The sequence below is a fragment of the Mastomys coucha genome, unplaced genomic scaffold (genome assembly GCF_008632895.1).
Source record: "Mastomys coucha isolate ucsf_1 unplaced genomic scaffold, UCSF_Mcou_1 pScaffold22, whole genome shotgun sequence".
In the NCBI taxonomy this organism is placed as follows: domain Eukaryota; kingdom Metazoa; phylum Chordata; class Mammalia; order Rodentia; family Muridae; genus Mastomys; species Mastomys coucha.
Genome location: NW_022196905.1, coordinates 60,257,503 through 60,265,478, shown reverse-complemented (window position 1 = coordinate 60,265,478; position 7,976 = coordinate 60,257,503).

Here is a 7,976-nt window from a genome sequence, read left to right as displayed (position 1 = left end):
TCAAATCAACATAAATAGCAAAAGGGAGAGGCTATATTGATGGATTGTTGCAATCAGTGCCCAGCCCTAGACAGGGGGGAGGTAGAAGTGCTAATCCTCCACAACAATACGGTCTGTATGGGATGCATAGCTGGAAGACCATCAGGTGCCTACCATAGAAATCACAGAGACAGTACATTCAAGTTTTCCTACTTCTGTTCTTTTTTCAACAGGCAATGAGTGCTACAATAGTAACTTTAAAGCTTTTAAAAATCACAGTGCTTTTACTGGGGCCTCTTTCTGACAAGCATCAGAATAAATTCGATTTCAAGACTGCTAAACAGAGCCTTGTCTTCCACATTATGAATACACCTCAATGACGCAAAGAGTTCAAGACACACAGTGTTGAATTCAACAAAGGGTTGAATCACACAGTGGTTCAAGACAGAGTCAAAGAACCCTTCAATTTTCCATCTGGGGATGTAGATCAAGGGCACCAAAGTTGGGAACCATCATGTTTTTGTTCAAATTACTAAATGCTGTAATAAATGGTTCACTAAAGGAAAGGTAGTTTCTTATTTTTGCTTTTACCAAAATAACTATGGAGTTAGATGAGAAGTGTTTATCTTGTTGGTTACGATAAGCACCACATCCCATTGGACATTTCTTAGGAGCTCATAGGCTTGAATCAAGAAGTCTAATGCACTCCAGCCACACTTCTGTCCCACGGCTGTCTTTCCCCTACTTTCCAGGAGCCTCCCATTCCTGCTTTCCTAGTTTCTGAGAGAAGTTTCCAAGCTGGTTTTATTGTTGGCAATCTTACGGCTGGGAACCCAGAATTAAAAATGGCCTAAGAATTTCAAAATACAAGTGCACATTACCAGAGAATCACAGTGACTTTTCAAATATGTTGAATGTCTTGTCACATACAAAGTATAGTCCTTGGAATCCAAGCACTAGAAGATGCTGAGAAAAATCAGGAATAGAGTTTCTTGATATGAGAGCTTTGGAAAACATGGATTGAGCAAACTTAAACAGACCATCTTTTAATATGCTTTATGTAACTGCGAGAAAAGCAGTATGCCATGTTTGGATAACATGTTGGCTGTGAATTCTCCCTGAGGAGCATTCTACAGAACACATCCTAACATACACTAGGCAAAGCTCCCCTCCTCCCTTTCAAATCACTGTGCTTTCTGTAAGTCAATCATCTACTTGCCCTTTGTTAGCCTGTGTTGTTAGATTCCTCTAGGATTCTGTTCCAGGATGAAATCCATTAAGGAAAAAACATAAAACCTTTTAAAAAGTAGTAGAAAGAAAGAAAGAAAGAAAGAAAGAAAGAAAGAAAGAAAGAAAGAAAGAAAGAAGAAAAGAAAAAAAGGCCCAAAAGGCTACTCTTTCCAGGATAGCAGATCTGATTCTAAGGACTTCACTGATTCATCTTGTCTGTGAGTGGGGAGGGTGCATTTCACTCACCTTTAACTGGATCCATTTTTCCATCTTTACGGTACCATCTTGTTATCTAAATACACAGAGGTCACCATGTCTCTGTGTAACAAAGGCTTTAGATAGTCGATGTCAATGTTTTAATGAAGCACTTCCATGACCCACACTCTTAAGGCCTGGTGGATGCTTCCCATGTAAAATGTAAATGAGATGAGGATCTGGTCTCAGCTCCAAGTTCATGTTAAGATGCAGTTCTCCCCCATGGGACGGAACTCTGCATACATTAAGGAATGGCAGCTGGAGAGTTTGCAGGCCTCTGAGAGCAGCCACGGGGCCAAAGGATGGCAAGGCTCTGCCAGAACTCAATGCTCAGACAAGCGCTGCCTCTTCCAAGGCCCCCCCCCCCCATTTCATTGTAGAATTTGTTAATTTAACAAGCTTGAACAGACTCTCCTATCTGCATGAATACAGAAGTGGTTCTTATAATTGTTCCCCCTTCGCATACAAATGAGAGCACTGGAGAGCCAGAATGGGTAAACCATCAAAGTGTACAGTTAGCAGTAGGCCAAGGACAAACCCAGCAATCAGCAATCAGTACAGGAAGTATTGGGGTTTATCTGTCTCTGCCTTCATCCCTCTTAAGTTGGTCCATATTTATTTGGCAGGGTTCTGAGTGTGTATCTGAACTCCTAGCATTTCCGATGCGGCTATGTACTAGGATTTATTTTGGGGCACACTACCTCAGAGGACCTAGTCCGGTAATCCCACCCAACCACATGGACAGAAGTTGAGTTGTTGTTGTTGTTTCGGGGTGTGTGTGTGTGTATGTGTTGTAAGTACATTGACAAACTGTAAGTACTAGGAGCTGGAGAGATGGCTCATTGGTTATTAGTCCTGGTTGCTCTTCCAGAGGATCTGGAGTTTGGTTTCTACCACCCACCACCATGTGTTACCACACATACATCCAGGCAAATACCCATATACATTCAATTAAAATGTAAAAAATGTTAAGTACCGGGGAAGTAATTCTATTATTACATCTTTTAAACATACATATACATATATAGTAATAGACAGAAATCCTAATATAAATGGCCAACATTTTCCCATAAGCTGGAATGTACCCTATTTAAAATGCATTATCCTTTTAAGAACACTATGTGGCATGCTATATTATTTTATCTAATTTATTTTGGGACAGGGTTTCATGCCCTGTGTTAGCTGGTCTCTGAAGGCACTTGTAATAAAGTAAATATGAAAAAAAAAAAAAGCAACGAAGTTGGCAGTCTTTCTCAGTATCCTCAGGAGCATCCCTCCTCCCGGTGCAAGTCCTGAGCTCTGTGTCCTTCCTTTGATTTGCTTCAGCCTGTGTTGTATGTCTCTAGAGACTCCACCACTTTGTTCTATGTCTCTGAGTGTCATGTGGATAGTGTCTTGTACTACATAAAATGTATGTACATGGTTAGGCATCTTACTATGGTAGTCCCTATTTTTCCCAGACATATGAATGTGTGCACAATCTTTACTCGATTTTTATATTTTTTCCTCATATATATGCTAGTAGTGCTATGAGGCCACTCTTGAACATGTGTATGCCTGGACCACATCTGACTGCTTCCTGGGAATCTGGAACAGTTAACAGGGATTTGTTCTGACCAGCCTTGACTGGGGAAGAGCAGGTGAAATACACACTTCTGTAAACTATTGAGATACTTTTGTAAAATACCCGAGACACATCACCTATTCATCTTAGAGCCCAAGCTCTCACCTACAAAACACAGGGAGGTGTAGAGCTATCTTGGAACATGTCAGGAATGCTATCATAGAAATAAAACAACGTTTGAAACAGTCTAGCTGCTAAAATAGTGCTAAACGGATTTAGGGGAGAAGAAAAATCTTGTTTCCTGAGTCCCTTGAAGCCACTCATAAGCAAGTATGAATTATTTAGGGGAGAGGCACAGTTGATCTGGGCCCCAACTGCAGTGCTCAGAAAGTAGCAATCCCCAAAACACCACACTGGGAAGCTCTCCAACCGTGTTAGAAGTCTCAGCATTGTTGGATGGTACTGCGTGAGCCTCTTAGCTCAAACACCCTCAAATGTGGACAATTTGTGTGATATTTGTCAAAATAAATCATTCATATTACAGCAAATTAGTATCACCCAATAAAGCAAAGAGAAAAGTTACAGGTTGTAAACTAATTTCCTGAGAACAAAACTATATACATGTATATACACACCTATGTAAGGTACACACACACACACACACACACAAACACACACACATACACACACACACACACGGGATGTATAATTTTGAGCTCCATAATTTTGGATTAAAAAGTTTTTTCTAAACTTATTTATTTGTTTATTTTGTGCACATAAGCATGTGTGCACATGTGCATGCATGCATGCCATGGTGCATTTTTATAGACACAAAATGTGTGTCCCTGGGATTGAACCCAGGTCATGTCTCAGCAGCAAGCACTTTTGCCCACTGAACTGTCTTGTTGGCTCTCAAGTTCTGTAATTCTGGATGGCATTATGCTAGAGGGAGTTTAGAATTGCTCACTTTTACAAACTGGATGTTTCACAGGCAAGCAAGAAGGTGCCGTTGGAAGCTGCTCATTTCTGCAGACAGAACTGTGTTCTGTCTGCTGCAGTTCTCCTGCAAGTGCTTGGCATTTTCAATGAATTTTGAACTCATTGAGCCATTCTAGTTTTTAACTAATACCTCCGATAAGACCAAAGAATGGGGGAGGGAAGCTTTGTAGTCTAGATTAGGGCTAAAAAGTTTATTCCTTAGAACCTAAAGAAAGTAAATCAAAAAGAAAACTAATTCAATATGGAAGAGATAAATGCTTTTCATTTCAATAAAGATGATCTTCTTCGTCGATTTCACAGAGTATCACTTGTTGGTTCTGGAATGCATTCTAGTGACAGGGCTTTCATTGCGACAATTATGTTTTAAAGATTTATTTTTATTTTTAACTATGTGTGTGCCTCTGTGTAGGTACATGCATAAGGGTGCAGGGGCTTGCAGAGGCCAGCAGGGGGCGTCTGACCACAAAAAACTGGAGTTACAGCCAGATGTGAGCTGCCGAGGCCAGCAGAGGGTGTCAGACCACCTAGAACTGGTGTTACAGCGGGTGTGAGCTGCCTGACAGCCCCAACCATTAATTATATTGTTACTCTGGTAACTCTGAACATTCTTTTACAAAAGGAAAAACACTTGTTTCTCATGGTAGCAACAACTAACTACCCACCAAACTCTGTAAAAAAAGCAGAAACTAGCCCTCCCCCCGCCCCCGGCCCCACAAACGTTAGTAGCAAGAATATTGTACCTGAAGCAAGTTTCAAGGGATTTGCTTGCTGTCGCCATACCATAAAAATACAGGACTGAGAACAAGGCAAAGTACACAAGAACTTTATAAAAGGTGTGTGCCTGCATGCGTGGGGTGTGCCAAAGGGCATCACTGTCTTACAACATCTTCTCTGGTCCAGTCCCCAGGGCAACTGAGGAAAAGGCCCTTCGTGGGACCAACTGCGTAGACAGTGGGCAGGGACCACAGAGGAAGCAGAGGGGCAAACTGTAGCGGGTGCTGACTTTAACGGGCTAGCTCTGTTTTATCCCGGCCAGTGCTCAGGACCGATCATTACTTGGTTGTTTCTGGAAGCTTCCATAGGCACCTGAATGATCTCTCTTGGTCACTGTGTGTCTAATTTCTAGGAGTTAAAACCTTCCCTTGTGAGGCAACTCCACAGCAACCCCTACAACCGGCTGGTAGGTCTGACTTCTCATAAACAGAAGACCATGAGCTCACATTTCTGCCGTCATTTGACACTGTAGCCCTGAGCAAAGAGCCCCGGGACTTTCTGCCCTCCGAGAAGAATTACCCCACCCCTCCAGAAATAAACAAGCAATACCAAGTCAATTTGAGTGTTTTATTTATAAATGTACATTTCCTATAAAAGCTGTGGCATCTTAGACAACTTTTCAGTTTTAATTTTTTTAAACTATTTCTCAGAGGCATTTTAGAATAAATATTGTAAATGGAAGTTAGTGTAACTGATACAGAATGCTGCCCACCCAGAACAAGAACATTTCTTTGGATGGACTCACATCGAAAGGTGGATCATTTCAGCTCACCGAATCTTACGCCATGGACTGGTAACTAGAGTATGTATCATGTTAATGACGCTACACAGAAAGAGGGGCAAATGTCACAAAAGTTTGCTAGTGAGAAACAGAGTCACCCATTTCTGTCGTTGGGAAAGAAGCGTTTGGAGTCTGAGAGGGGAGAATCAGCTACAGTCCCGTAGGACCAATAAATCACTCACTTGCCTCGTCTGGTTTTTAAACAAACACATTTACATTATAGCTCCACACAACAGAGCATTTTTCCCCCTGGGATCTCAAAGATTATTTGAAGAGAAATAGATCATAGTCTTTTATGCTGCATTGGAAAACGACAAGATCTAGTCTGCCGAAGTTGCCATGTAACTGGCTCTAAATGAAATATAAATCAAATAGAAATAGAAACAGTTGGCAATTAGAATTTAGAAGATGTTGGAGATTATTCCAGGCTGGTGACTAGTGTTCATTACGGGAAAGCACGCTCCGCACTTGGGGAATGGGGCTTTATTTCTCTTGACTCCAGTCTAGCTTCAATACACGCACAATGAGTCTTACTAGGAAATATGTATAAATGGCTTTGTGAAACCAGAAGAATGTGCAATACTCATGTGCTCCTGACATAATGGATGGCCTTGCACATGTAAAAAAGTATTCTATAAAAGTCGCTTATGAATGACCATATTGTACATGGTTTTTTGTGCATCATTTCTCATAAAGTACTCTGTTAGTATCATGCAAAGTGTAAACATCCACGTTATTAAAATAGTTAATAAAACATGCAGGTGCTTCATCAAAATATTGGACTTGATCTGTACATTTTCAAAACTTGTCTTTTTCTTTTTAAATTTTTCTTTTTTTAATTTGTCTTTTAAAATCTTTCTTTCATTCATTTTTTTCCCCTTGTAAAGCAGCAAACACCTCCGAGAGAAGCCGTGGGAACTAGGGAGCGACTTCATCTACCTTTGGTGTTCCGAATCTGCCGTTCATCACTATGTGCAACAGCTTTGCATTTTCTAAGGCACAATTTTTTAGTGAAATGATGTGTGAATCTCAATCCAGTAACAGCTCGTCCAAACGACAAAATGGCCAGCGGACCTCCACTGGCCGGGATGTCTGCACCTATAAGGAACCCACATGCAAAGAACCGTCTAGCGTGGAAATAAATAATTGCTAGCCATACTCCATAAGACACAGAAAAAGTTATTGCTTACATAACAGAAAAAACACCTACCTGCTCTCTTTCTACTCTACATTAGCCTACTAGGAGTGTACCCACAGTCGACATTTGCCTGACGTCTTCTCCACCTAGTTGCCACCCCTTTAAGGCAGAATAAATAGTTCTTCGTTCCCCAGTTTTAAGGAAAGACAGCCTGGAAGTTGATGCTTCAACCACTGCATTCCCATCGTGTCCTTATCACCCAGGGCTCCGAAAAAAACAGGCATCCCTTTCTGAGTTCAGGTGAGTCAGGTCCAGAATTCTTGAGAATAAGGAAGGTGATGCGGGAGAGTGAAGGTGCACACAGGTCCACGGGAGCTGGCAGGGGCTGCCACATTGCTGCCACTTACAGATCAGGTTGCGGGCTTGCCACGGCATACCATTTGGGTTCTGTTAGGATGGACTGGATGCTTTTCTTTGGATACCTGGGCTTCAGGCCCTCAAGGAGAACTTGCAGGCAAACATGAGGTGTGCTCATTCCTGAAACGGGACTGTCCTTGATGCCTAATACCCACATCCTCACATCAAGCCCCTCATTGACAACCCCAACCCAAATGCTTCCAGAAAGCAAGCAACCCGAGCCTCAAGGTTACTACTGACATAGCATCCTTGTGCATCATACTTCCTTACAGATTTCATAATAAGTTTGAAGACAATGGCTGATCTGTTGCCTTCCTAGTTCCTCCTATCCTTGCCCTATGTTGCAGGGCGGAAGTCTAGGGACATTGCAAGGATTCTCTTCATTTGATGGGACCAGCCTATATTAAAGACATGATTTCCAGGGTACACAAAGTCTACTACTAACTGTGATAATTTATTGGTAGGACTTCTGCCCCCAAAGGTAAGTAACACAAACGTTTTCAGGAGTACAGTATATATTATCAGACTAGTGTCTTTGCATAAAAAAAAAAACACAAAAAAACCAAGTTATAGTTCAGAGTCAGAACTTGCTGGGGTATCTAGAAATGCATTCACTTTATGCTCTTCAGTTGGCATGTCTTGCACTTCCTGCAGCTCAATTCTGTAAACATAACGTGTTTAATTTCTAGAAATACTAAAACAGGTTTATTGCACCCTTTTGTTCTTCCCCAAACAAGAAAGTAACACCTTTTCAACCATAAGCCTTTTTGCCCCATGCTAAAACCATTTGTTGCCTGTTCAGGACCATCACAATGCATTATTTTGTATACACTGTGCAA